We start from the raw sequence: 26468 nt of genomic DNA, 5'->3' as shown, positions 1-26468 counted from the left end.
TCTCCGGTTCCAGTATCATGCTGCTCTGGTCTCTGGCAGCTTCCTGGTCTATGACACAGCTTGAGCATGACATTTCAGAGTCGGAGACTGGAGCAGCGAGATGCAGGAACTGGGGAGGTAAATTAACGTCATTGCTTTCATCCACCCCCTCCTCGGCCATAGTGAAAAAAGCCCTCCCAGCCAGAGTACCCCATTAAGGCATTCCTCATTGTGAATACATCCCCACAGTGCTCTGCTTTGTCCCTCCGGTATACTTTGCCCAGTATCAGCTGATGAATATTCCTCATTGCTGGAAAGTTTTTAGTCCTCCCGATCTGTCACATATTGTAAACATTCGGAGCGACCTTTAGCACATCCATGACAGCTGAAAGCAAGAGGGGAAAGGAATAAGAGCTGAGGAGGAGACGGCGATGGAATACATATATACTGATACCACTAATGTCGCTCTCATCTCACGGTAAAGAGGAGAGAAGAAGGATACAGATACCATCCTGGGAGAGCTGGAGGGCAAGGAACACATTTGGCTTTAGGTCTTATATTATGAAGGAGAATAGAGGAATTTGTAACTAACCCTGAGCATTCATTATGTTATAGTTCAGTCAGCAATCTAATGTGGGTGTGTGTGTGTGTGTGTGTGTGTGGGGGGGGGGGTCTCGTGGCTGTACCCCAATGGCAAAACCTTGTTTTTACCCCCCTTATAGGTTGCAAAGATCTCCTCCATTTCAGGTCATACACTTGTCATCTTACATGTGCCATACATGTCAGACCCATGAAGCATCCAGCCCTAGATTTACCAACCCAGGTCTTACACCTAAACTTTTTTTCTGTTCAGCGTTATCCTGACTTAAAGGGGCAGTTCAGGGGGAAGAAAACAATTCTTTCAAATCAATCATAAAGTGCCAGAAATTGGTAGCGAGAGGCAAACACCCCCCATCTCATGTCCTAGCTTTACAGGATCATCAAGGTATCACTCATACTGACCCTGTACTCATTAATAAATTGTTGGGAGATTACTATAGCTCCTTATATGCCCCCCCCCCCTCCGATTCGGGACCCCTGTCTACTTTTCTGCGCAACATTCGGCTGCCCTCCTTGTCAGAGGAACAACAAGAAATGTTAAACGCAGAAATCACTGAGGCGGAGGTGCGCTCGGTCATTAAGTCCGCCCATAATGGGAAGGCTCCAGGACCTGATGGGTTCAGTGGGGAATTCTATAAATCCCTAGTAGATCAAGTCACCCCAGCCCTGGTCAGTCATTTTAATGCCATGTTTGAAACAGGGAACATCCCGGCTGGAGCCAAATTAGCGTATATCAAAGTCCTACCTAAACCGGGCAAGGATCCTTTACACCTGGGATCTTACCGTCCCATTTCCCTGATCAATCAGGACATTAAAATGTTGACAAAGATCCTTGCTGACAGGCTAGCGGTTCATTTACCGGAGATAATAAGCGATAATCAAGTGGGCTTTGTCAGGAATAGGGCAGCGGTGATTAATATACGTAAAGTGTTGGCGGTACTAGATAGGGTCCGACACCGTCCTCAGCCAGAAGAAACCCCAGCATTGTTAACCCTGGATGCCGAAAAAGGCTTTTGATAGTGTAAGATGGGACTGGCTGTGGGCGGTGTTAGACAAAGTTGGGATACTAGGTAGATGGCTCAAGGGCCTATATAGAGATCCCATGGCCAGGGTCCACACAGCGGGGATACTATCGGCCCCGATTCCCCTAGCTAGGGGCACCCGGCAAGGGTGCCCACTCTCACCCTTACTATTCGATCTTGCGATCGAACCTCTTGCCAGGCACCTATCTGAATCAGATTTGTATGAAGGAATCAGGGTGGGGAACCGGGAAGTGCGCTTAACACTTTTTGCTGATGATGTACTCTTATTTATAAATAATCCCCATATTGGCGTTCCAAAGATCTTAGCTTTTTTAGAGGATTACGGTAAACTTACGGGATATAAAGTAAATACTGGGAAGAGTGAGATCATACCTGTAGGATTATCGCCCCCCTCTTGGCAGAGGTCTATAGCTTCACTGGAGGTCGGAGTGACTACTAGCCACATCACATATTTAGGAATCAAGGTGGGACGGACTCTGGACACCCTTTATTCCCTGAATTATCCACCCCTTATAGATAAAATTCTTCTTGAGCTGAAAAGATGGGCGCAACTGCCATTAGCCTTCTTGGGCAGATGTCACTTAATTAAGATGGTGAGCTTTTCTAGGTTGCTCTATCCGCTTCAAACACTACCATTACTGTTAAAGCACACAGATGTAACTAAACTAAGGCAAGCATTTTCTAAATTCATATGGGCGGGCAAACGCCCGAGGATCGCTTTCCCCAAGCTGGCATTATGCAAACCAGAAGGGGGATTAAATTTCCCGAACATCAGGGGATACAATGTGGTGTGCCTATTTCGGCACGTCATTGACTGGATCCACGGATCGTCCTTCCATTCTAATGTTTCTATAGAGAAGGCCTTTGCCCACCCATGGAACCTTACCGCTATTTTGCATTCCTCCCTGTCGCGCTTGCCAGCTTTTATTAAAAGCTCTGTCCTTATGCGTGACACCATCATGGCCTGGAGGGAGGTGAGCACATTGTCACACTTACCCTTTTTACTATCTAAGCGCATGCCGCTGTTTGGCAATCCTGATACGCCATGGAGTTGTCACCCCTCCTGGGAACCGCTTTGGGTGGCTAAGGGGATAACCACTGTAGGGTCCCTAATCAATACTGAGACTAAAAAATGGCTCAACCCCGTCTGATATCATGGTTCGATTCTCTCTCCCTGCTACTCATTTCCTCTTTGTTCAGCAAGTCTTCTCCTTTTGCTCGTCACGGTTGCGTGACCTAAACTCCGAAGCACTCCCCCACACATTAGATGGTATTATAGGGGAAGCTGCACGCAAGGTGTCTATATCAGAACTGTATAATGCCTTTAGGGCCACATTCCTGAAAATTGATCCCAAGTCTATTTTCCCTACTTAGGCTCGATGGACTAATGACCCTCAAATTCAGGAATGCATTCTTAAGGGGTGGTGCGTGCATGTATCCTAAACGAGAGATGGAGGGAAACATATTTTAAATTAGCACATTGCGCCCTTTATGGGTTTAATATTCGGCCCTCACCCAATTTCCCAGATCGGATAACCGCATGCCCAAAATGCAAGGAATCATTAACTAATTTATGGCATGGAGTATGGGAGTGTTCACACACTAAAGCTTACTGGCGTTCTGTAGCTTCTTACATTGACACTCACTGGCGGATCACCTTCCCAGACACGCCGCAGGCGTTTCTCTTTCACCAACTATGGCCCCCTGATGATGAGTCTCCTGCGACAAAAATCCCTGAAATGATCCACATAGTCTTACATGTGGCCCTCCGGTGTCTGTTTCATGAATGGCTGGCGGAGAAGGTTCCGGAGATGTCCATGATTGTGTCTCAATTAAAACTGCTTTTTAATGTTGATAGGATCTATGCAGAACAACATAAACATACGGGCACAAAAAGGTTCTTTAAGAGATGGAAATCCTTTCTGGAATCACACTTTCAACCGCACGAGATGAGAGATATTGTCTTTTCATTTAGATGCACTGATTGGTATTGTAGAAGCGACCTAGCAGGTACACTGGGATCCCTCCGCCTTTCACCGTCAGCCATGAGGGGTCGTACTGACTTTACCAACATTTAATGTGACATATTAGTGAGAGGATCTATAGGGAAGATGGGGGTGAGGAAAGGGGGGATGAGTAAGGATGGGAGGGAAGGGAGGGAGATGTCTTGGTATAGAACCATCAAGGTGAGACATGTGATCTCCAGAACAGAGGCCGATGTCTATTAATATTAATGTTGATGTTGATATTGCTATTGCTTTTTGTATTCACAATCAGTGACTTTATTTGTACATTCTTCAATGGTAATATGGTGTATACCCCATTATTGTTGGTCCTATGTTTGGACCTTTGTATTGTTGGTTTGTTCTGTTTAAAAAAAAAAAAACTGATAAAAGATTGAATAAACATATATTTAAAAAAAAAAAAAGTGCCAGAAATTTGTAATTTACTTCTATTAAAAAAATCTCCAGTGTTCCAGTACTTATCAGCTGCTGTATGTCCTGCAGGAAGTGGTGTATTCTTTCCAGTCTGACACAGTGCTCTCTGCTGCCACCCCTGTCCATGTCAGGAAATGTGCAAATCTCCATAGAAAACTTGTTCTGCTCTGGACAGTTGCTGACATGGACAGAGGTGGCAGCAGAGAGCACCATGTCAGACTGGAAAGAATACACCACTTCCTGCAGGACATACAGCAGCTGATTGGTACTGGAAGACTTGACATTGTAATAGAAGTAAATTACAATTCAGTGGCACTTTCTGGAACCAAGAAAAAATAAAGTTACCACCTGGATTTTTTAAATTGCATTTCTAACCTTCTTTTCTGACTTTCTTACATGGGAAATCTATGGCCTTTATTCTCTCTTTTTCTTTTGACATTTTATTATTTTTCCTTTGTTCTCAAATTTGTGTTTTCAAAAATCTAAAATATAATAAATGAACTTTTTCTTTTTCATATAAAGTTTTAGTTACTAGAAATTTGCATGTTGTTGATTTGCACATGAACCAGTCCGCAGGTTTCTGTGCAATCTGGTACATTCAGAAAAAAAAACTACAAACATTTGTGACTCTTTGTGGTCTGTGTCTCAAGGTGCAAGGATAGAAAAAAAATACACCCAATGTTTATATCTACGGCTGTAACAACATCACTAGATGGCAGAACCAGGCTTCACCTTCATCAGTCACTTTTCCTCGTCCTCACAATGAATCCCAGTACTTAGATCCCCCAGGACTTATGGTAGGTCAGAACAGGGAGACCAGTCAGAAGTTGTGTGTGGAATTCACATTCAGAACCAGATGGAAGAAGGACTCTTGTTCAATACAGCAAGGACAGCGCACCTAGACAACCGAACGACCAAAGAATTCAAAAAGCAAAAACCATGGGGAAGGATTTATCAAACATGGTGTAAAGTGAAACAGGCCCAGTTGCCCCTAGCAACCAATCAGATTCCACCTTTCATTCCTCGCAGACTCTTTGGAAAATGAAAGATGGAATCTGATTGGTTGCTAGGGGCAACTGAGCCAGTTTCACTTTACACCATGTATCTCCCCCCACGTATCTACCCTCTCTACTCACAGTACATTACCTGACACTCTTACCCCCCAAAATTTTAAAAAATTTCATTATCTAAACTATGTCAGCGCAGTCTCCAATCTGCTCAGCCGGTGTCAGGGGCTTCTTACGCTGCGGCTTCATCTCCTGCAGCTCTGCCACCAAACATATGCTGCTTCCTGTCAGAGCATCAGGATTTAGAGAGCTTCCCCGGGACTCCAGCTGCTTTAAAGCTACAAGGGGAGGAATCGGCACCAGCAATAGCAATAGACAGTGCACCTCGCCAGATGTCGGCCTAGTTCAGCCTGACAGCGATGTGGTGGTGGTGGGGAGGGTTAAGCTCTGTATACCGTCTGCAGAGAGGGGAATTGTCAGATATTGGCTCGTTGCTAGTTTCCAGAGCAGCCGCAGAAGCAATAGAAGTCGATGGGAAGAAAGTTGACAAACATGGCCTTGCATGCTCTGCTAGGAGAGAGGGGAGGTGAGTAAAAAGCTTTTGCTGTATACATTTATTGGAGGCCTGTGACAGATGCCAATGCCATACATTGTTATCCATCACCCAACGGCTATGTTCACACTACGTAAAAGTACGACCGTTGGTGCCATCGGCAACAAAGACCGTGCTTTGTACTGTGTGGAACACTGCCTTATCTACTATGGCATCCCGGCCGGAGCGTATACACATCGTATACGCTCCGGCCGGGATCCCATACGGTGCCGCAAAGAACTGACATGTCAGTTTTCTGAGGCCGCAATTCAGTGAATTGCGGCCGCAGAAAGACCTGTCAGTTCACACAATGAAGCGAGCGGCTGCAGCCGCAAGCTTCATTGTGTGCTGTGTGAAGTTCTGATGCGGGCGCGCTGCAGTACTGCCTGGGATGATCTTTGCAGAGACCAGCCGTTCTGTGACCCGGCCAGGTCATGGAATGGCTGGTCTCTCACGTAGTGTGAACATAGCCATAAGCTGCATTAAAAGAAAAAAAAAAAACAAGCCAATTGAGTCATCCATGTCTTCAGGGAAGGCAGATCACACAGCTGTACAGTCGAAGGGATAGATAATCAGTAGTATGGAGGTGGAGGGGGTGAATCTTACAGGCTGAATATATGTGTAAAGAAAAAGGAGAGCAACCAAAGACTACAACAGAAGATGGAAGAAGCAAACTACATAATCCTCTGCATCACTGTTTGTCAGCATAAGGAGGAGTAATTCCCTGATTGGGAAGGAGACATCTGTCAAGGAATGAAGCTGTGCAAATACATTACTGTGTCCTGATACCCACATCCCAGTTAAGTATAAAGTTGTTGCGTGGCTGAGTAATATCTTGCAAATTATCTCCTAGGTTCCTAGGTAGCGACGATTGGCAAGACATGAGTTAAAATTGTACAAACAAGGACTCTCTTCCTACACTTAAAGGAGAAGTCTGGCGAAAATTTTTATTAAAGTATTGTATTGCTCCCCAAAAGTTATACAAATCACTAATATACACTTATTACGGGAAATGCTTATAAAGTGCTTTTTTCCTGCACTTACTACTGCATCAAGGCTTCACTTCCTGGATAACATGGTGATGTCACTTCCTGGATAACATGGTGACGTCACTTCCTGGATAACATGGTGATTTCACTTCCTGGAAAAAATGGTGATGTCACTTCCTGGATAACATAGTGATGTCACGACCCGACTCCCAGAGCTGTGCAGGCTGTGGCTGCTGGAGAGGATGATGGCAGAGGGACACTGAGGGACACAGGGCACTGGAGGGACACTGAGCATCCCCCTGCCGTCAGAGGGATGTTGTCCCTTTAGCTATAATTTTTGATGATTAAACAGATTCAACAGGGTGACCATTAGAGGGGAAGCTTCTTTCTTTGCTCACTGTCGCCCCCTGTTGAGTAATGCACTTTGTATAAGCTAGCAAGAAAAATGGGGGGATAGGAAAAGGCAACTTTGTTAGCAATAACGACTCCAAGGCTGCTCTATATGGATAGGAATATGGACGGCATTAAGAGAATTTACATATTAGGCTACGACTGTTCTTCAAATGATAATGGGAACATGCCAGGCTGTTTGCAGCTGCTAAATTATGAGGCTTATGCTAGAGAGGCTGAAATGCGGAGCAGCCGGTACCTAGGAAGGCATTAGATCTCCACGCAGCTCCGATGTTTACTTTATGTGCACTTACTCTGCCAACACCACATCCCCGGCCTATATATAATGTTACACATGCCGAGACGTGATTGCCTGAAAGTGGACAACTTATTTCAATGAGGAACAAATCCTCAGACTATTTACATATTTATACAGCTTCATGTCTACTCAGAAACAAGTGACCGATCCAACTTAACCTATTAAGGTCCTGACTATTTAAAGCCTTAAAGGTGTTGTGCGAGTCCTGATCATTCTTAGACATGTTCTATGACATTCTTGCGTTGGAGAGGCACATTCAAACTTATAGATGCTGCAGTCTCTATTGACCATGACAAACACAAACATTTTTTTCCCTAAACCATAATTTTATTGTTCAAGAATACAAAAAACTTACACCTGCTTGATATGACTGTATTATGCATGTGCACTGGACCACCAGATATAGTGTATTAAATGTCCACTGTTAATATCCAATGAGATTCCTAAAATACTTGTAAATCACTTTATTAACAAAAAAAATTACTCCATAGCCCAGAAAAAAACAATTGCAAAGTATTGGCCACTAGGTGTCTCACTGCTCTGGAAAATGCTGTCCACAACCTGTTGTCAGGGAAAATCTGTCTCTGGTAACAGATAGATGGGACAAATTATAAGACATGAGGGTGGGGTTTAGCATATGCAGGAGAGAGAGAGAGAATACCTTTGCTGTGTACCTGCAAGTTTGGCCTATCTGTTGAAGGGTAAATCAGGGCTTCCCTCTCATCTATGACCAACCATAAACAGCTTTTCCATATGTAAATAGTAATGTGTCTACTGCTGCTGTGTGTCCATTGGATTGCAGTATAATCTCCCCTTCCCTTTAGCTTCGCAATAGCATCAGCAACAGTAGTAAGTTAGTAACAATTTTATTGCTCTGACCCTACTGTTTCTGTCTTTCCTTTTTGTTCGCATTGCACCTTGCAAATCCAGTGCCTCAGTAACTCATTCTCCCTCCATATGCCATATAGTTCTGTACTGTGTTAAGGTCCTTTTACATGTGGCAATTTTTCGCCAACTGGCCACTGCAAACGAGAGCTGTTCAGCTAGATCAGTGCTTGTTTGCAGTGCCCTTACATGGCACAAGAAATCGGGGGGTCGGGCTGCACAAACGATCCATGTATTGTTTGTGCAGCCACTGAAACTGACAGCACAGATGTATGTATATCCGTGCTGTCAGTGTGCCTTTATCAGTCTCAGCCACACATCTTCTGTTTACACTGGAAGATATGTGGCCAATGACAAGAAATTTTGAAGAATCAACCAAGGATCAGGCGTTTTTCCCGTCCTCAGCTGATAGTTGTCACTTGTACAGTTGTACAGTTGAGAGGTAGGATAGCTGTGCCGACTTAGTTGCGTGTGGAGGAGTAAATAAAGTTCAGAGAAGTAGAGAGGATGTAGAGAGAGTCCCAACCCAAAGTAGTACTGTGCTCTGCCGGAACTTTAGAAGTAAAATAAGTAGAATACTTGAGAGTAGGTGGAATACTTGTGCCTGTGTTTTGACTCCTTGGTCTTTGCACCACCTATTGCCCACCAGTGTCGGGCGACCTGTCCTAGAGGGTGACACAAGCCCCAGACCTTCTTACCTGGGTTGAGCAGAGTGGTCAGATTTTTCTAGTTACATCCGTGCTGTGAGATAGACTACGTAGGCTTCTAGCAACTTTGCTCTGTCCAGATCAGTTCCTCTGTTATAGGATACAGTCCTGCGCTTTTAGACTTGTTCACTGCATGGGCTGGGATGATCCCTCTCCGAGAGTGTCTAATGCTGCATAGTGTGTAGAAGAGTTGCTTTCAAGGAACAAGTGTCTGTGCTTCCCATGTGTGTCTGTTCTGCTCAACAACGTGACTAAAACTCATTAACACTTCCTCTCCCCATGTGACTACCTCCTACAAGGTATGTAATACCTGCTGTGAGTGGGTAAGAAGAGAGTGCAAGAGAAGAAAGGAGGAAAGAGTTACAGTAGGTAGAAAAGAAGAAAGAGCTCTCATTGGTGCACAAGTCACAAACAATAACCCCTTGAGTACTACAGCTGTGCAATCCATAGGTACAAGACATACATACTAGCGACATCTAGTGGCAAAACTTAAGTACGACTACATCACCACTTACACTTGTAGTACAGGCTTTTGCGAAGGTTGTATCTACTAGCAACACCCGTGGTGGGATACAACACTAGCCACTCAGCTCTGATCCTGCTCCCTGAAATGGAGAGAATGCAAAATAGCTGTGCATCATGTAAGGGACTTGCAGGGGCCTAGTAACCTTCAGGTCTACAAACATCTTTTGACCTGACAGACACACATTAAGTACATTTTTGTTGTCTGCAACCATCATTACAGGAAGTTAAATTAAATCTGCACCCAAAGAATCCCCCTCCCCCTGTTACCGTTCATTAGATGAACTGAAGTCTTTCCCAGGTGTGTTTGGGGTTAAAAATCATCTTTTATTCTCCAGCAGCGGAGTCAATGAGGCAGGGCCTAGAACTTACATTACAAGAAGTTTACAGGTTACTTTTGCGATATTAGTTTAATGTATACGTAGTATGCCATAGAACTCACAGCTCCACCTAATGACAGGCTCTCAGAACTGTATCTGAATCTTTAATTGTTCATTTTATCTTTTACAGGTGGCAAACATGCTTGTTATATCTCATCATTTGGAGCCGGTCGGGGCTTCTTGTTAGATATCAGAAAAGCTCTTTAAATTACATTTCAAAATTCAATATCTTCAAAATTGCTTTTGGGAAAGTCAGACTTGAGCGTTTTTTTCATAAATGGTGGTCTTGCCTAGAGGACAAAATTATTGCAGATAGGCTTCCAGAAATATTCTATTACATGGGATAACTTGTAAGGAGAAGCGGGGGGAGCTGTCAGTATAGGGAGAGGAGTAGATGTGCAGTGTCCCAGAACAGAGTAGTTATTTGTCACTTTATATCTGCACCTTTATTATAGCCAGTTCTGTTCTGGAAAGCTATGGTCCACTGCGAACTGTGTGTATTGTGTCACCTCTCTGTGTTCAGGTCTGCTGTTCCATTCATTTCTTGTATGCATATTCAGTTATCAGTGCCTAAGGGTATTATGTCGCCCCCCAGTGTTCAAGTATGGTACTTCTTATGTATATTTGGTCCTATATGCCTAATGGTGTGATGATGCAATGGCTGGATGTCACGTGACTGTCCCTGGTTCCATGGTAACCCCAATGGCCATCGAGCTTTGGCTGGGAATACCATGTGACTTCCTCTCTACCTCATGTCCTGTCTTCCACCTTCAGGGGGATAGGTTGTGTGTTGCTGCTGCTCCTGTGTCACAAGGCCGCAACCCTGCGGTACCTGCTGCAGCATTACCAGAAGTGTTCCTGGCTGTGTTCTATTCTCAAGTTCTCAAGATTCTCATCTATACTAAAGATCTGGGTGTCGTTCTTCAGTCATTCCTCTCATCATCTTCTCTAATCATCAACAGCAAGTATTCATCTCAGTTTCATTCCGCCCAGCATCTTATCCTCAGTATCCCTACTACTCTCATAATTCAGTACGCTATCATCACAGCCTATTGCAGCATCACCCATTACTCTGCCTTATCCAAGTCTGCCTTATACCCGGTTGCATCCGGAGAGACTGTTGCTACTAGTTACCACCGTTACAATAAATATACAACTACCGTTGTTTCTGAACCTTGGCATTGGTGTGATGATTGGTGCCCTGACTAAGGACAACGAAGAATCGCATGCCTAGTCTCCGCTCGGTCAGGAGCCCGGTATCCAGCTGTGACCCCCTTGTGCCAAAAACGTGACAATCATCTAGCTAGCAGCTGCCCCCAGTGGCGTAGCTATAGGGGTCGCAGCGGTCGCCATGGCTAGGGGGGCCCGCACGGCCCCCCTTGCCACTTGTCTCTGAGCATCCCGAGAAGCTGCGGCCGCGCAGCTTCTCGGGATGCACAGATCGCTTTGATGTTCCGCCCACACAGTGAGCGGGCTGAACATTAAAGCGATCAGAATACAGGAGCAGGACCTGTCAGCATCCTGCTCCTGTATTCCCTCCCATAGGCTGCCAGCACTTCATACCAGCAGCCTATGGGAGGCCGGGACGTGACCTCTCCGGCAGGCGTGATGATGTGACGTCATCACACCTGCCGGAAGTCCCTTCCCTGCGGCTCGCAAGATGGAGCCCGAAGAGGAGGAAGAGCTGCTGCCTGCAGCCACACAGTGCGAATTAGGTGAGTATGATGTTTGTTTTTTTAGGGGCACCTCTGGGGGCATTATTAGTTCATGGAGGGCACCTCTGGGGGCATTATTAGATCATGGGGGCACCTCTGGGGGCATTATTAGTTCATGGGGGGCACCTCTGGGGGCATTATTAGTTCATGGGGGCACCTCTGGGGGCATTATTAGCTCATGGGGGCACTTCTGGGGGCATTATTAGTATATGGAGGCATCTCTGGGGGCATTATTAGTATATGGGGGCACCTCTGGGGGCATTATTAGTTCATGGGGGCCACCTCTGGGGACATTATTAGTTCATGGGGAACCTCTGGGAGCATTATTAGTTCATGGGGCACCTCTGGGGGCATTATTAGCTCATGGGGCACCTCTGGGGCATTATTAGTTCAGGGGGGCACCTCTGGGGGCATCATTAGTATATGAGGGCACCTCTGGAGGCATTATTAGTATATGGGGGCACCTCTGGGAGCATTACTGGTATATGGGGGGCACCTCTGGGGGCATTATTAGTATATGGGGGCACCTCTGGGGACATTATTAGCTCATGGGGGCACCTCTGGGGGCATTATTAGCTCATGGGGGCACCTCTGGGGGCATTAATAGTTCATGGGGGCACCTCTGGGGGCATTATTAGTATATGGGGGCACCTCTGGGGGCATTATTAGTTCATGGGGGCACCTCTGGGGGCATAATTAGTATATGGGGGCATCTCTGGGGGCATTATTAGTATATGGGGGCACCTCTGGGGGCATTATTAGTTCATGGGGGCCACCTCTGGGGACATTATTAGTTCATGGGGAACCTCTGGGGGCATTATTAGTTCATGGGGCACCTCTGGGGGCATTATTAGCTCATGGGGCACCTCTGGGGCATTATTAGTTCATGGGGGCACCTCTGGGGGCATTATTAGTATATGAGGGCACCTCTGGAGGCATTATTAGTATATGGGGGCACCTCTGGGAGCATTATTGGTATATGGGGGGCACCTCTGGGGGCATTATTAGTATATGGGGGCACCTCTGGGGACATTATTAGCTCATGGGGGCACCTCTGGGGGCATTATTAGCTCATGGGGGCACCTCTGGTGGCATTAATAGTTCATGGGGGCACCTCTGGGGGCATTATTAGTATATGGGGGCACCTCTGGGGGCATTATTAGTATATGGGGGCACCTCTGGCGGCATTATTAGTATATGGGGGCATCTCTGGGGGCATTATTAGCTCATGGGGGCACCTCTGGGGGCATTATTAGTTCATGGGGGCACCTCTGGGGGCATTATTAGTATATGGGGGCACCTCTGGGGGCATTATTAGTATATGGGGGCACCTCTGGGGGCATAATTAGTTCATGGGGGGCACCTCTGGGGGCATTATTAGTATATGGGGGGCACCTCTGGGGGCATTATTAGTATATGGGGGCACCTCTGGGGGCATTATTAGTTCATGGGGGCCACCTCTGGGGGCATTATTAGTTCATAGGGGGCACCTCTGGGGGCATTATTAGTTCATGGGGGCACCTCTGGGGGCATTATTAGTATATGGGGGCACCTCTGGGGCATTATTAGTTCATGGGGGGCACCTCTGGGGGCATTATTAGTATATGGGGGCACCTCTGGGGGCATTATTAGCTCATGGGGCACCTCTGGGGGCATTATTAGTATATGGGGGCACTTCTGGGGGCATTATTAGTATATGGGGGCACCTCTGGGGGCATTATTAGTATATGGGGGCACCTCTGGGGGCATTATTAGTTCATGGGGGCACCTCTGGGGGCATTATTAGCTCATGGGGCATGTCTGGGGGCATTATTAGCTCATGGGCGCACCTCTGGGGGCATTATTAGCTCATGGGGGCACAGCAGGGAATCCTACATACAGGGGGCACAGCAGGGAATCCTACATACAGGGGGCATCCCACACAGCGCAGTTACTATGGGAGCCTACAGGGGGGAGAAAGAAAAGGAAGTTGCTAGAAATGTGCGGAGCTTAAATTGTTTGTCTCGCAGGTTCTGAAAAGATGAAACATATCTGGAAGAAATCATCATGGAGGTCTGGGCCGGATGGAGAGGAAAATAGAAAGTGACGCCTCAGATCAAAGAAGACGTCACCTGTGAGTCCCTGTATGACACTTTTCTTATTTTGTAGAAAATCATTTAGTAGAGGTGCCCCGAGGTGACAGCTACTACATTATCTGTACTCAGAGATATCACTGTGTTATCTGTGGTGTTACATAGGACTGCAGGTGACATCTACATTATCTGTACTCAGAGGGATATCACTGTGTTATTTGTGGTGTTACATAGGACTGCAGGTGACATCTACTACATGATCTGTACTCAGAAATATCACTGTTATGTGGTGTTACATAGGACTGCAGGTGACTACTACATTATCTGTACACAGAGGGATATCACTGTTATATGTGGTGTTACATAGGACTGCAGGGGACTACTACATTATCTGTACTCAGAGGGATATCACTGTTATCTGTGGTGTTACATAGGACTGCAGGTGATATCTACTACATGATCTGTACTCAGAGATATCACTGTGTTATCTGTGCTGTTACATAGGACTGCAGGTGAAATCTACTACATTATCTGTACTCAGAGATACCACTGTTATGTGGTGTTACATAGGACTGCAGGTGACTACTACATTATCTGTACTCAGAGGGATATCACTGTTATCTGTGGTGTTACATAGGACTGCAGGTGATATCAGGTGATTTCTCCAGGTTGCAGAAGTTCAAACTTCATCGTGCCCTGCTGACAGTTAATTATGGGAGTTGTAGTTTTGCAGCATGTGGCTCTTCAGGTTGCAGCACTACAACCCCCATCGTTTACAACTGGCAGTTCATGATGAGAGTTGTAGTTTTTCAGCTGGAGAGTCAAAGATTGGAATACAATGATTAGACAATGACACAGTACAGTCCATTAATTATAGGGGGCAGTAGTGCAGTACATGAGGTGGAGCCAGTGACAGAGCATTAGAACATGGTGGCACATTAGAGTAATTGGATATAACGTTAGATATGACTTTGCCTGATCGGGTGAGATGGGGGGGCCCCAAGCTAACATTTTGCACCAGGGCCCATCAGCCTTTAGCTACGCCCCTGGCTGCCCCGGTTCCTGCCCGCAACAACACCTCTCAGCGGAGTGGCCCCTAGGGGCCTGGGCATCGCAGATGTCCTTGTGGTTGGTGAGTGTTGTCTGTGTGCCCTACCTGTTTCTGTCTGGAGTCCTGATCTTCTTTGCTCTCTTCCCCTCTCTTCCCTGTTGCATGCCTGATCATCTGTTTGACAGGCTTTGATTAGAGGTGAAGATCAGTGCAAATGGGTGGGAAGAAGAAGTATATTTAATCATGTATTCCAGACCTAAAATAAGAATTAATATACTACTGGGTTGGGGTAATAGAAAAAAAAAACTACTAATGTACATACGTAACTAGCCCCATTCTCACACAGCAACCATTTGTCTCTGGTCCCCTTATGTTCTTTTGTCTTCCTACCCTCGAAAGCAGGACCTGGCAGAAACAGGACATCGCTGTGGCAGGTCCTAACTCTGCTCCCATAGACTTTACTAGGAAACAGGAAAGCAGTGGCACGTCAATGGGCACAGGTTTTTCCTGTGAGAACCTACCCTAAGTAGCCATCTAGGGAGACATGTATGAAAAGGTGTAAATGCCTTTTTTAGACGCAGATGGGGCAGATCAGTGTAAAAATATTAGCAAATGGTATTTTTGCAAATATTTTTTTCTCATCTGCCCCATCTGCGCCACCTTCGCCAGTGGGGCAGATAGGGTGCGTTATGGGGGGTGCGGCAGCACACAGAGGGGGCACGGCCTCTGCGAGTGCCGCATTTATCATTTTTATGATGGAAAAATTATACTGAAACCTACACCAGCTCTGAGCTGGCATAGGTTTCAAAATGTTCGCACGGACGGGCTTTTTGCGATTGGGATTTATGTAGAGGCAATGCGCCTCTGCATAAAACCTCTGAGCTTCGGAGCTGCAGGGACATTTGTAAGCCCGGCGTAAAAAACACCGGACTTTATAAATGTCCCCCCTAGAGTATTCGGTGAGTATTCATCTCATGGACTAACTGAACTTACATCATTGCAAGCATGGGGGGAGTAGTTTTCCTTGTAGAAGAGGCCACTGTGGGCCACTAAGTCGTACAATGTTAGTGATGTACATTTACCATGTAGGTGGTCCACAGGGTAAAAGATATCAGTTACCCTCCACAAGACTTCAACCCAAAGACTAACCTTCCATTTCTGAAGTCTATAGTACATATCAAACACTATATACAGTATAAGGTTTGCTTTTTGGTGGCGCTATTTGGATCAGTGGCATTTATTTTAAAATATGGCATGCCCTAGCTATGTTGTTGGGTTTTCTTCTGGCATTTTCTTATAGGTTTCTATACGGGACTTTCATGGCAACGAAAGAGAAAGTCTAACGGTAACCTTATTGGAAATATCCAGTGATGGCCACAAGGGAATATAGGAAGAAGCCCACAACCCTTGGTGTAGGCAGGGTAAACTTGCATATGGAAGAAGGTCCAACAGCATCCAAGGTGAAATAAGTCCAATTTATTTACATATCAGGGTACAGACAGAGGTACCGACAGTCAAGGAAAGACCTAAGGGTCAAAACGTTGCTCCGTCTGTTCCCTGACATCTAAATAAATTGGACTTATTTCACCACAGATGCTGTTGCACCTTCTTCCAGCTGAAGAATGCGTGTGTCGCATGAAAAAAAGAAAAAAAAAGAAACCTATACTATGGAAGCATAGAAAGAAAGGTCGATAAATAAAAAAGATTCCGTCTCTTTAAACGCTGTATCGTATGCCAGATGGCATTCAAATAAAAATCCAGCATTTTTACAGTACATGAAGTGAAGCAGAAGAAGGCACATCAGTGAGCCGATCAGCTCTGCACCCTGGGCAAAGTGATGCCACTGTTTATTGTAGAACATCAGAGCCCCCCCCCCCTCTCCGAGCTGTCACTCCTCCACAACCACAGGACGCACAGTCATTTTGATGTTTCTTACCTGTCGGCAAAAATTTTATGAAAAAATGTTCCATTATATATTGAACCCACAGAGCCGTCTCCTTGTCCTTAGATATAAATAAAGCCTGGGTATGGGATAACACGCCTTCAGCCTCACCATAATAGATCTGCTGCTTGACAGCTCTCTACTCTTCTACAGCTATTGAAGTCCAATATACAGAACACGTATCCACAAGGGCTCTTATTTATCAGACCCCTGGTTATACATCGGTCGGGGGGTATAGAGGTGGCCGGGCTTCATCAATAACCTACTGGCAGATGATATTTTACTTACTGTAACTCGACTTCTTCTCAATTCCCTGCGTATTTTGTTGAAGGGCAGTCTTGTGTAAAATTGCTTCTGTAGATTTTAACACCTCCCGGTCACTGACACAGTCTCCATGCTGTTCTATGCAAGTCATACAGAAAGCGGGAAAGGAGGGGGGGGCGGGGTCCTGTACCTGGGATCAGCTCTGAGAACCTGCGTGTCCATGATAGTATTATTTTATACTATAATTCCTACAGATTAACTTGAAGATTCTCATTTGGAAAAAGGGTTGTCAGATGGGATACATATTCCGTCACATAGTCACACAGAGGGACAGTATGGACCCAAACACCTCTATGGATGCTGTATTACAGCTCTGTGGTTGTATAAAGTCATAACACACTCATGTATGAAAACCACAATTTTCTGAGAGATCAACCATGACCTTCCTCCTCCTCCTTCTGTATCAGTCTATAAGACATCTGGCTGCAGCAGGAGCCTCCCCCTGGTCAAACTATTAGATTACCCCATGTGTTCTCTGCAGGGTTTCTACAAGACTGTTTGCTTCAGGAGTTGCAGAAAACCATGTAGACTGTTAAAGGGAATATGTCACTAGGTTTATGGTGAGGACAGCAAAAACTAGTGACAGAAATGATGAACAGATCGGTGTATTACCAACATCATTCTGTTCAGTGGTTCTCCTAATATGCAGGAGAATAGGATTCTTGCCACACCTCTCCCCCGTGCCCTCCGGCAGCGGATTGAGAGTTAACTGCCTATATACAGCATGGATAGATAACTGCCAATCAGCAGCTGGTGGGTGGAGTTATTTGCATCTCATGAATATCCAGGACTACTGAGCTCATGCACATAATGGAGAGGACTACTTATTGTTCATGTTATTCGGGAGGAGATCTCTGGATCAGCTGCACAGAACAATGTAAGTGATACATCATTCTGTCACTAGTTTATGCTATTCTTAGCTAGGGTGGTATATACTGTACCTACTGAAAGAGTCTCTTTAGGTGTTATAACAATTTTCAATTTGAAACTCTGATCTCAACTACTTGGGGCTCAGAATTGCTCAGTCCTACCCCAAATTTTACCTTTTTGAGTATGACTATAATTTATTGTAAACTTATTCTCCTCATACCTTATCCTGATAAAAATTTGGAACAACTCTGATTAAATCTATGGGCCGCACCTTATACTCCTTAAACTTCCACTGATGGATCCACTACACAGTAAAGCCCCCCCCCCCCCCACCTTCCTGTCATCTCATCCGAATGCTAAAGTTACCATTTTTATTTCATTCATCTCCAAATAATATGGACCAGAGCTGCAATGCCAGACACAGCCTATAAAAAGGAGTGGCACTGTTGATGGAAAAACAAACCTGTCTTTTTTTAAGTAATCTAAAGCAACAGTTCAGCCATTTAGATGATAAAGACAAGTGACAGTCGCCATTATCTGTGTACAAGCGGCAGTCGCCATTATTTGGTTCTAACTTATGATACAAATATTTAATATTTCCAATTAATTTCAATTAAGCCGGCGGCAATTATCATCAGTGGAAAACGAGCGTTTGCAGCCCTTGACACAGACATTATCACTGGATGCGGGCAGAATTAATCGGATCACACTCACAGTCATAGCCTGTGTACCCGGCCTTATTGTAAGCGATGTGTCTGTGCCCCTGGCATGGGCATATTAGTAGCCTAAGCGGATTATTTGTGCCCTTGATTGTTGCTTCTTCGAGCATCACTCCACTTTTCATCGTTTAACCCTCCACATAATAGGCCTCATTTATATAAAGTAGTACAGACAGAAAGCGGAAGAGTTTCCATAGGAACTAGTCAGATCACCGCTCCCAATGACTAATGTGCACTAGAAAACTGACAGCTGGAATCCGATTGTTTACTAGGGGTGACTCCGCCACATTTTGTCTGTGCGACTTTTCATAAAAGAGTCCAATGTGCCCTAGTTTCTATTCACATTCTTTTCTTTACTGCCCCCTGCTGATGCAGTACCTATGGCCACAGCGTGTACTGAGTCCTATGTTAAGAAATACACGCCCCAAACCCACAATGCAATGTATCCGATAATCATTGGAGGAAATATAAGACGATGGGTAGGGCCTTTCCATTAAACAAAACAATAAACAAACCAATACTTACCTGTTTGTTCCCCCGCTGCTCTGGCCGTCACATCTTCTGATCCTGGCTGTGTTCCCATTTTGCCGGCTCTTGATGACATCATGCTCCTGTCCAGCCAATCACAGAGCTGAACGAGGAAGCAAGATGTCATTGTAAGCTGGCAGAATGGGAAAACAGCAAGGGAGTTGGTGGGTAAGTATGGGATTTTCTTTTGCATGGGGAGTAAGTATGCATAGATTGAAGAAGGAATAACATGTTAATCCTGACACAGTGACCCAAATCTGCTTCTTCTTTTCACACAGCAGTAAATAATAAACTACTGGTGGCACAGAGCCATCACTAGGGGGACCTCATTATAATTCTTTTATACAGGCTTCATTGAGCTCAGTTATAATCATGTCTTCTATAAGGATCTTAGCTTCCCATAGTGGTATAATTTATAATTTGTATGAAGTGCACCAGGCCCGGACTGGTAATCTGGCAAGGCGGGCAAATGCCCGCTGGGCTGTCCAGATTACTAGTCCGTGGGCCGCATAATGAAAAAAATAAATAAATAAAAAAAATCACCGCTGCGGCCCGCTGCTGACGTGCTCCTCCAATCCAATCAACGTGGGGCCGCAGCGGCCCCTCGTTGATTGGCGGAGCACATCAGGAGCGGGCCAGCCGGGTCCAGATGAGAGGGCTGCGGTGGCGGAAGGGGGCTGCGGTGGTGTGTCTTCCCCCAAGTGCCGAGAGCCGCAGACGTGCCGCGCGCAGGCACGTCTGCAGCCACCTCCACCAGGCCCCCAGCGGTGACGTCACTTCCCTGACGCGCCGCTGAGGACCTGGAGAAGAGAGAGGAGAGCCGCCGCCGCCGTGGACGGAAGATCCAGCCGAGGAAGAAGCTGCTGGGAACGAGGTGAGGTGAGAATGTTTGTTTGTTTTTTTTGTTTTTTAACCCCTTCATATGTGGCTGGCCATGGGGGGGGCTGTTCTATATTGGAGGGGGATGCAGGGGGCTATTCTATACTGGGGGATGGACAGAGGGGGCTATTCTATATTGGAGGGGGATGCAGGGGGCTATTCTATACTGGGGGATGGACAGAGGGGGCTATTCTATATTGGAGGGGGATGCAGGGGGCTATTCTATACTGTGGGATGGACAGAGGGGGCTATTCTATATGGGAGGGGGATGAAGGGGGCTATTCTATACTGTGGGATGGACAGAGGGGGCTATTCTATATGGGAGGGGGATGAAGGGGGCTATTCTATACTGTGGGATGGACAGAGGGGGCTATTCTATATGGGAGGGGGATGCAGGGGGCTATTCTATACTGTGGGATGGACAGAGGGGGCTATTCTATATGGGAGGGGGATGAAGGGGGCTATTCTATACTGTGGGATGGACAGAGGGGGCTATTCTATATGGGAGGGGGATGAAGGGGGCTATTCTATACTGTGGGATGGACAGAGGGGGCTATTCTATATGGGAGGGGGATGAAGGGGGCTATTCTATACTGTGGGATGGACAGAGGGGGCTATTCTATATGGGAGGGGGATGAAGGGGGCTATTCTATACTGTGGGATGGACAGAGGGGGCTATTCTATATGGGAGGGGGATGAAGGGGGCTATTCTATACTGTGGGATGGACAGAGGGGGCTATTCTATATGGGAGGGGGATGAAGGGGGCTATTCTATACTGGGGGATGGACAGAGGGGGCTATTCTATATGGGAGGGGGATGAAGGGGGCTATTCTATACTGTGGGATGGACAGAGGGGGCTATTCTATATGGGAGGGGGATGAAGGGGGCTATTCTATACTGGGGGATGGACAGAGGGGGCTATTCTATATGGGAGGGGGATGAAGGGGGCTATTCTATACTGGGGGATGGACAGAGGGGGCTATTCTATATGGGAGGGGGATGAAGGGGGCTATTCTATACTGGGGGATGGACAGAGGGGGCTATTCTATATGGGAGGGGGATGAAGGGGGCTATTCTATACTGGGGGATGGACGGGGGGGGGGGGTATTCTATATGGGAGGGGGATGCAGGGGGCTATTCTATACTGGGGGATGGACAGAGGGGGCTATTCTATATGGGTGATGGACGGGGGGGGGGCTATTCTATATGGGGGAATGCACAGGGGGCTATTCTATATGGGAGGGGGATGGACAGGGGCGGCTATTCTATATTGGAGGGGGATGCAGGGGGGCTATTCTATATGGGGGGATGCAGGGGGCTATTCTATATGGGGGGATGCAGGGGGCTATTCTATATGGGAGGGGGATGGACAGGGGGGGCTATTCTATATTGGAGGGGGATGCAGGGGGGCTATTCTATATGGGTGATGGACGGGGGGGGGCTATTCTATATGGGGGAATGCACAGGGGGCTATTCTATATGGGAGGGGGATGGACAGGGGGGGGCTATTCTATATTGGAGGGGGATGCAGGGGGGCTATTCTATATGGGTGATGGACGGGGGGGGGCTATTCTATATGGGGGAATGCACAGGGGGCTATTCTATATGGGAGGGGGATGGACAGGGGGGGCTATTCTATATTGGAGGGGGATGCAGGGGGGCTATTCTATATGGGGGGATGCAGGGGGCTATTCTATATGGGAGGGGGATGGACAGGGGGGCTATTCTATATTGGAGGGGGATGCAGGGGGGCTATTCTATATGGGAGGGGGATGCAGGGGGGCTATTCTATATGGGAGGAGGATGCAGGGGGGCTATTCTATATGGGGGGATGCAGGGGGGGCTATTCTATATGGGGGGGATGCAGGGGGGCTATTCTATATGGGAGGAGGATGCAGGGGGGCTATTCTATATGGGGGGATGCAGGGGGGGCTATTTTATATGGGGGTAATGTACAGGAGGGGGCTATTCTATATGGGGGTATGAAGGAGGGGGGCTATTCTATATGGGGGGATGCACGGGGGAACTATTCTATATGGGGGAATGTACAGGGGGGCTATTTTATATGGGGGGGATGTACAGGAGGGGGGCTATTCTATATGAGGGGATGCAGGGGGGCTATTCTATATGAGGGATGGACAGGGGGGGCTATTCTATATGGGGGGATGCAGGGGGGGCTATTCTATATGGTGGGATGCAGGGGGGGTTATTCTATATGGAGGGATGCAGGGGGGCTATTCTATATGGGGAAATGCACAGGGGGGCTATTCTATATGCGGGGATGCAGAGGGGCCTATTCTATATGGGGGGAAGTACCGTGGGGGGGGGGGGGCTATTCTATTTGGGGGGATGTATAGATGAGGATGTTGCTGGAGCAAGAAGCCTAAAATGTCTGTCTGACAGATCCCGTGGAGAGGAGTCATGGCCAGAGAAGCCTTCATGATGGCCGGAGCCAGATGGAGAAGAAAAGGAAAAGTGGACGTCTCTTCATGCAGAGAAGACGCCTACTGTGAGTGACAGGATGTAATTGCACTATAATCACTAAGGGTCCGTTTACACAGAAAGATTATCTGACAGATTATCTGCCAAAGATTTGAAGCCAAAGCCAAGAATGGATTTAAAAAGAGGAAAAATCTCAGGCTTTCCTTTATGACCTGATGTCTGTTTATAGTCTGTTTTTGGCTTTGGCTTCAAATCTTTGGCAGCTAATCTTTCTGTGTAAATGGTCCCTTATAAGGTCTTCAGAACATTTATACAGCTGGGATCTGCCTCAGTATCAGGGGTGTCACACTTCGGCCCTCCAGGTGTTGCAAAACTACAATTCTCATCATGCTTTAGGTGTCCAGCCATGATGGGATTTGTAGTTCTGTAACAGCTGGAGGGACAGAGTGTGACACCTGTGTTCTGGGAGAATATTGGTCTTTATATAGTGGCTGTTATTTGGTGCCAGTATAGTGGTATTATCCAGTCACTGTATGCTGAGGGTAGTGGGCATGGTGTGATGGTATAGTGGTATTGTCCAGTCACTGTATGGTGAGGGTAGTGGGCATGGTGTGATGGTATTACTCGTATTATTGGTAATATTAGTGTTTTATATAGTGGATTATATTCAGTCACAGTGTAGCGGTATTAGTCATTATGTGGTGGTAATGGCTCATGGTGAGGTGGTATTATTTGTTACTTATATACTGGTAGTATTGGAATATTGGTAGGTTTGCTTAGTAACAGTGTGGCAGTAATGTGTACAGTATGGGGATAATATTTGCTTACTGGTGTTATTAGCTATGACAGTATTATCATGCACAGGAAATTCTTACCTATGTTACCATTATATATCCTAAAATTTGTCCTGGGGCCCTACTTAGATAGGTAGATAGGAGATAGATAGATAGATAGATAGATAGATAGATAGATAGATAGATAGATAGATAGATAGGAGATAGATAGATAGATAGGTAGATAGATAGATAGATAGATAGATAGATAGATAGATAGATAGATAATAGATAGGAGATAGATAGATAGATAGATGATAGGTAGGTAGATAGATAGATAGATAGATAGATAGATAGATAGATAGATAGATAGATAGATAGGAGATAGATAGATAGATAGATAGATAGATAGATATCCAGTAGGAAATGGCTATCTAGCAGCTTATTATGTAGCTTTGATTACACATGAGATCACAACTAGCAGACACATTATGATAATTAAACCTTACTACTTATACCGCCATTATATGGAGTGCAGATTTAGTGAGGATAAAAGGGATTTAAAAAATATAGTAACTTTTGTCCAAAAACAGCGCCACCCTGTCCTCAGACTGTGTGTGGTTTTACAACTTGGCTACATTCACTTAAATGGAACTGAGCTGCAATACCTCACACAAACTGAAGAAGAGTCTGGCACTGTTTCTGGAAGAAGGTGGCCATGTTTTTCTCCTTTAAAGGGAATCTGTGAGGTCCGTACCAGGTCTAGAGCTGTAGATCTCAGCAGACAGGTGTGAGGAGATATCACTGACAGGACCTTTAGTCCAGTGTAAACTTATATAATTGTCCTTTTCATTTCCAACTAAAGTTTCACAACAGCAGCCGCAGCAGCAGCAGCAGCACCCTATGCGTCCATCAGTCAGAGCAGGCAGGGGCGGGGCAGAAGGTGCTGCTGTGGCTCCACCTCTCTGACACTTCAGCTGGTAATGAAAAGAACGATTATAGAGGTTTACAATGGACTAAAGATCCGGTCCCTGATCTGTACGCTGGGATCTACAGCTGTGTACCTGGAATAGACCCCACAGGTTCCCTTTAAGGGCACGTTCATACCTAATCCAATGCGGATTTGATGCTTCTGATTTAATCAGTTGAAATGAATGCATAAATATGCCACATCAAATCCGCAGCAGATTATGTTATATCATTATTTTTAGGTGCTGGTGGTGGGTTCACATGTATAAGGGAGTAGTGGGGACATGGCTAAATAAAGCAGAATTGAAGCAGTATGTGGGCTGCTGGGGTTTGATTGCCAGGGCTGATTTTAAGTCCCAGTCCGGCCCTGAAGTGCACCACAGAACTGGCAGCCTTGTAGGAGAAAGAAATGAAGCTCTCTTAAAGCCTATTCTGCTTCTTCCCTTTCCGTACTCCCCCGATGTCCTTCTATGTCATCTTCAGTCCATGGCTAAATGATCCCGCCTCCACCCTCAAGATGGGCTCGTCTGGCAGTGACAGCCCACTCTGTCTTATCTTAGTCAGTGATTGGCTGAGTGGGCTGTCACTGGCAGACAAGCCTGTCTTGGAAGTGGAGGCAGGATTGTTCAACCGGGGACCGAAGATGACATCGGAGGACAGAAAAGGACAGAGGCAAGAATAGAAAAAAGTGGACAGCTCTCCATAGCGATGATCAATCAACAACGGGCAAGAGAAATGGGTGAGGTAACTCTCACCTGGTCGACAGAGGCACAACTCTCATGAAAACATAAGCAGACCACAGCCACTCTCGATATCCACCAAGGCTAATAGACATAAGAAACAATTCCTCCAACCACCAGGCGGGTAACCAGGCGCAGGTCCAACAATGACAGACAATGGAGAATGGAAGTCAGATAAAATGAAGTTTATTGAGAACCAACTCGTTTCAAAACCGTTACGGTTTCTTTTTCAAAAGTCATACAACAATTCATAGACAACCATGAATTGTTGTGTGACTCTTGAAAAAGAAACCAGAGAGGTAAGAATAGGCTGTTTGTCATGTTCTGCGCCTCGGCAGCAACATATTAAAAGCAGAATGCCCCTTTAAGCTATACTGTGAGATTATAAAATTCAGCACATGGAGAGGTGTTAAGACCCATTTACATTAAGTTCAGTCTGGGATAGACAATAGGTGTTCTGATATATACTGTACCATGGCTTACTTATAGGGAGCCCGTTGGCTTAAGTTTCTGTACTCTTTTGTAAGACTTAGGCTATGTTCACACTGCGTATATGTCCGGACGCATATTTTCGCGACCGGACATATACGCGGTAAACTCCGGCCGGAGATTTACGCTACTTGCGGCCGGCTACGTACGGACCGCGAACTTACGCCCGAAGTCTACTTACGCTTCCTGAGCGCCCTATGTAGCGATCTGACAGCGGTCTTTTACTTGGAAATCTTCGGCTAGCCCGGGAAACCCCACAGAACCTTTTGGATCGGCACAAAAAGCTGCAAAAATGAAGAAATCACCACTACGTACGGGACCGCATGTAACGCTACGGGCGTAAGTTACGGCATTTTCGTCCGCAAACAATGGTCTGGTTCATTTTTTACGCCGCCGCGTACCGTAAGTTCGTACGTAGTGTGAACTGTGCAGCCGTACTTTGTATACTTTCCATTATACGCAAACTACGTAAGTCTCCGGCCGCTTATTCACGGAACGCGCTACGGACGGAAACTTACGTAGTGTGAACATAGCCTTATGGTGCATTTACACAAAGAGATTTATTTGACAGATTTTTTAAGCCAAAACCAGGAACAGACTATAAACAGAGAACAGATCATAAAGAAAAGACTGAGATTTCTTCTCTTCTCAAATCCATTCTTGGCCTTGGCTTCCAAACTCTGTCAGATAAATCTGTCTGTGCAAACGCACCATTAAATTCAGTCTATTAAAGTGAGTGAGCCCACTGCAGGTATGCATGTCAGAATACCTTTTTGGCATTATGCTGATGTATGCAGGCGATGTATCCCTTAAAGGGGCTATCCAGCGCTACAAAAACATGTCCACTTTCTTCCAGAGACAGCCCCACTGTTGTCTCTAGATCAGGTGTGGTTTGCAATAAGCTCGATTCACTTCAATAAAACAAAGTTGCAAAAAAAACTGCACCCAAACTGGAGACGAGTGGGGCTCTCTCCGGAAGAAAGTGGCCATGTTTTTGTAGCGCTGGATAACCCCTTTAAATGATGATGTGAATAGGGCCCAAGTCTTAATGCAGAGCTACGCTACAACATTTGCTGCTTATTCATTTTGGCTGATCCTTTGCT

General features: G+C 46.0%; 1 protein-coding gene across 2 annotated transcripts in view; it reads right to left on the bottom strand.

The window, feature by feature from the left end:
* Positions 1–26468, bottom strand: part of PDE4A (phosphodiesterase 4A) — a 570117-nt gene that overhangs the window by 419944 nt on the left and 123705 nt on the right. The window lies entirely within an intron of this gene.

Source organism: Dendropsophus ebraccatus, chromosome 1 (genome assembly GCF_027789765.1).
Source record: "Dendropsophus ebraccatus isolate aDenEbr1 chromosome 1, aDenEbr1.pat, whole genome shotgun sequence".
NCBI classification, from domain to species: Eukaryota; Metazoa; Chordata; class Amphibia; order Anura; family Hylidae; genus Dendropsophus; species Dendropsophus ebraccatus.
Note: the sequence above shows the minus strand (reverse complement) of the source record. Positions and strands in the feature narration are given on the sequence as shown.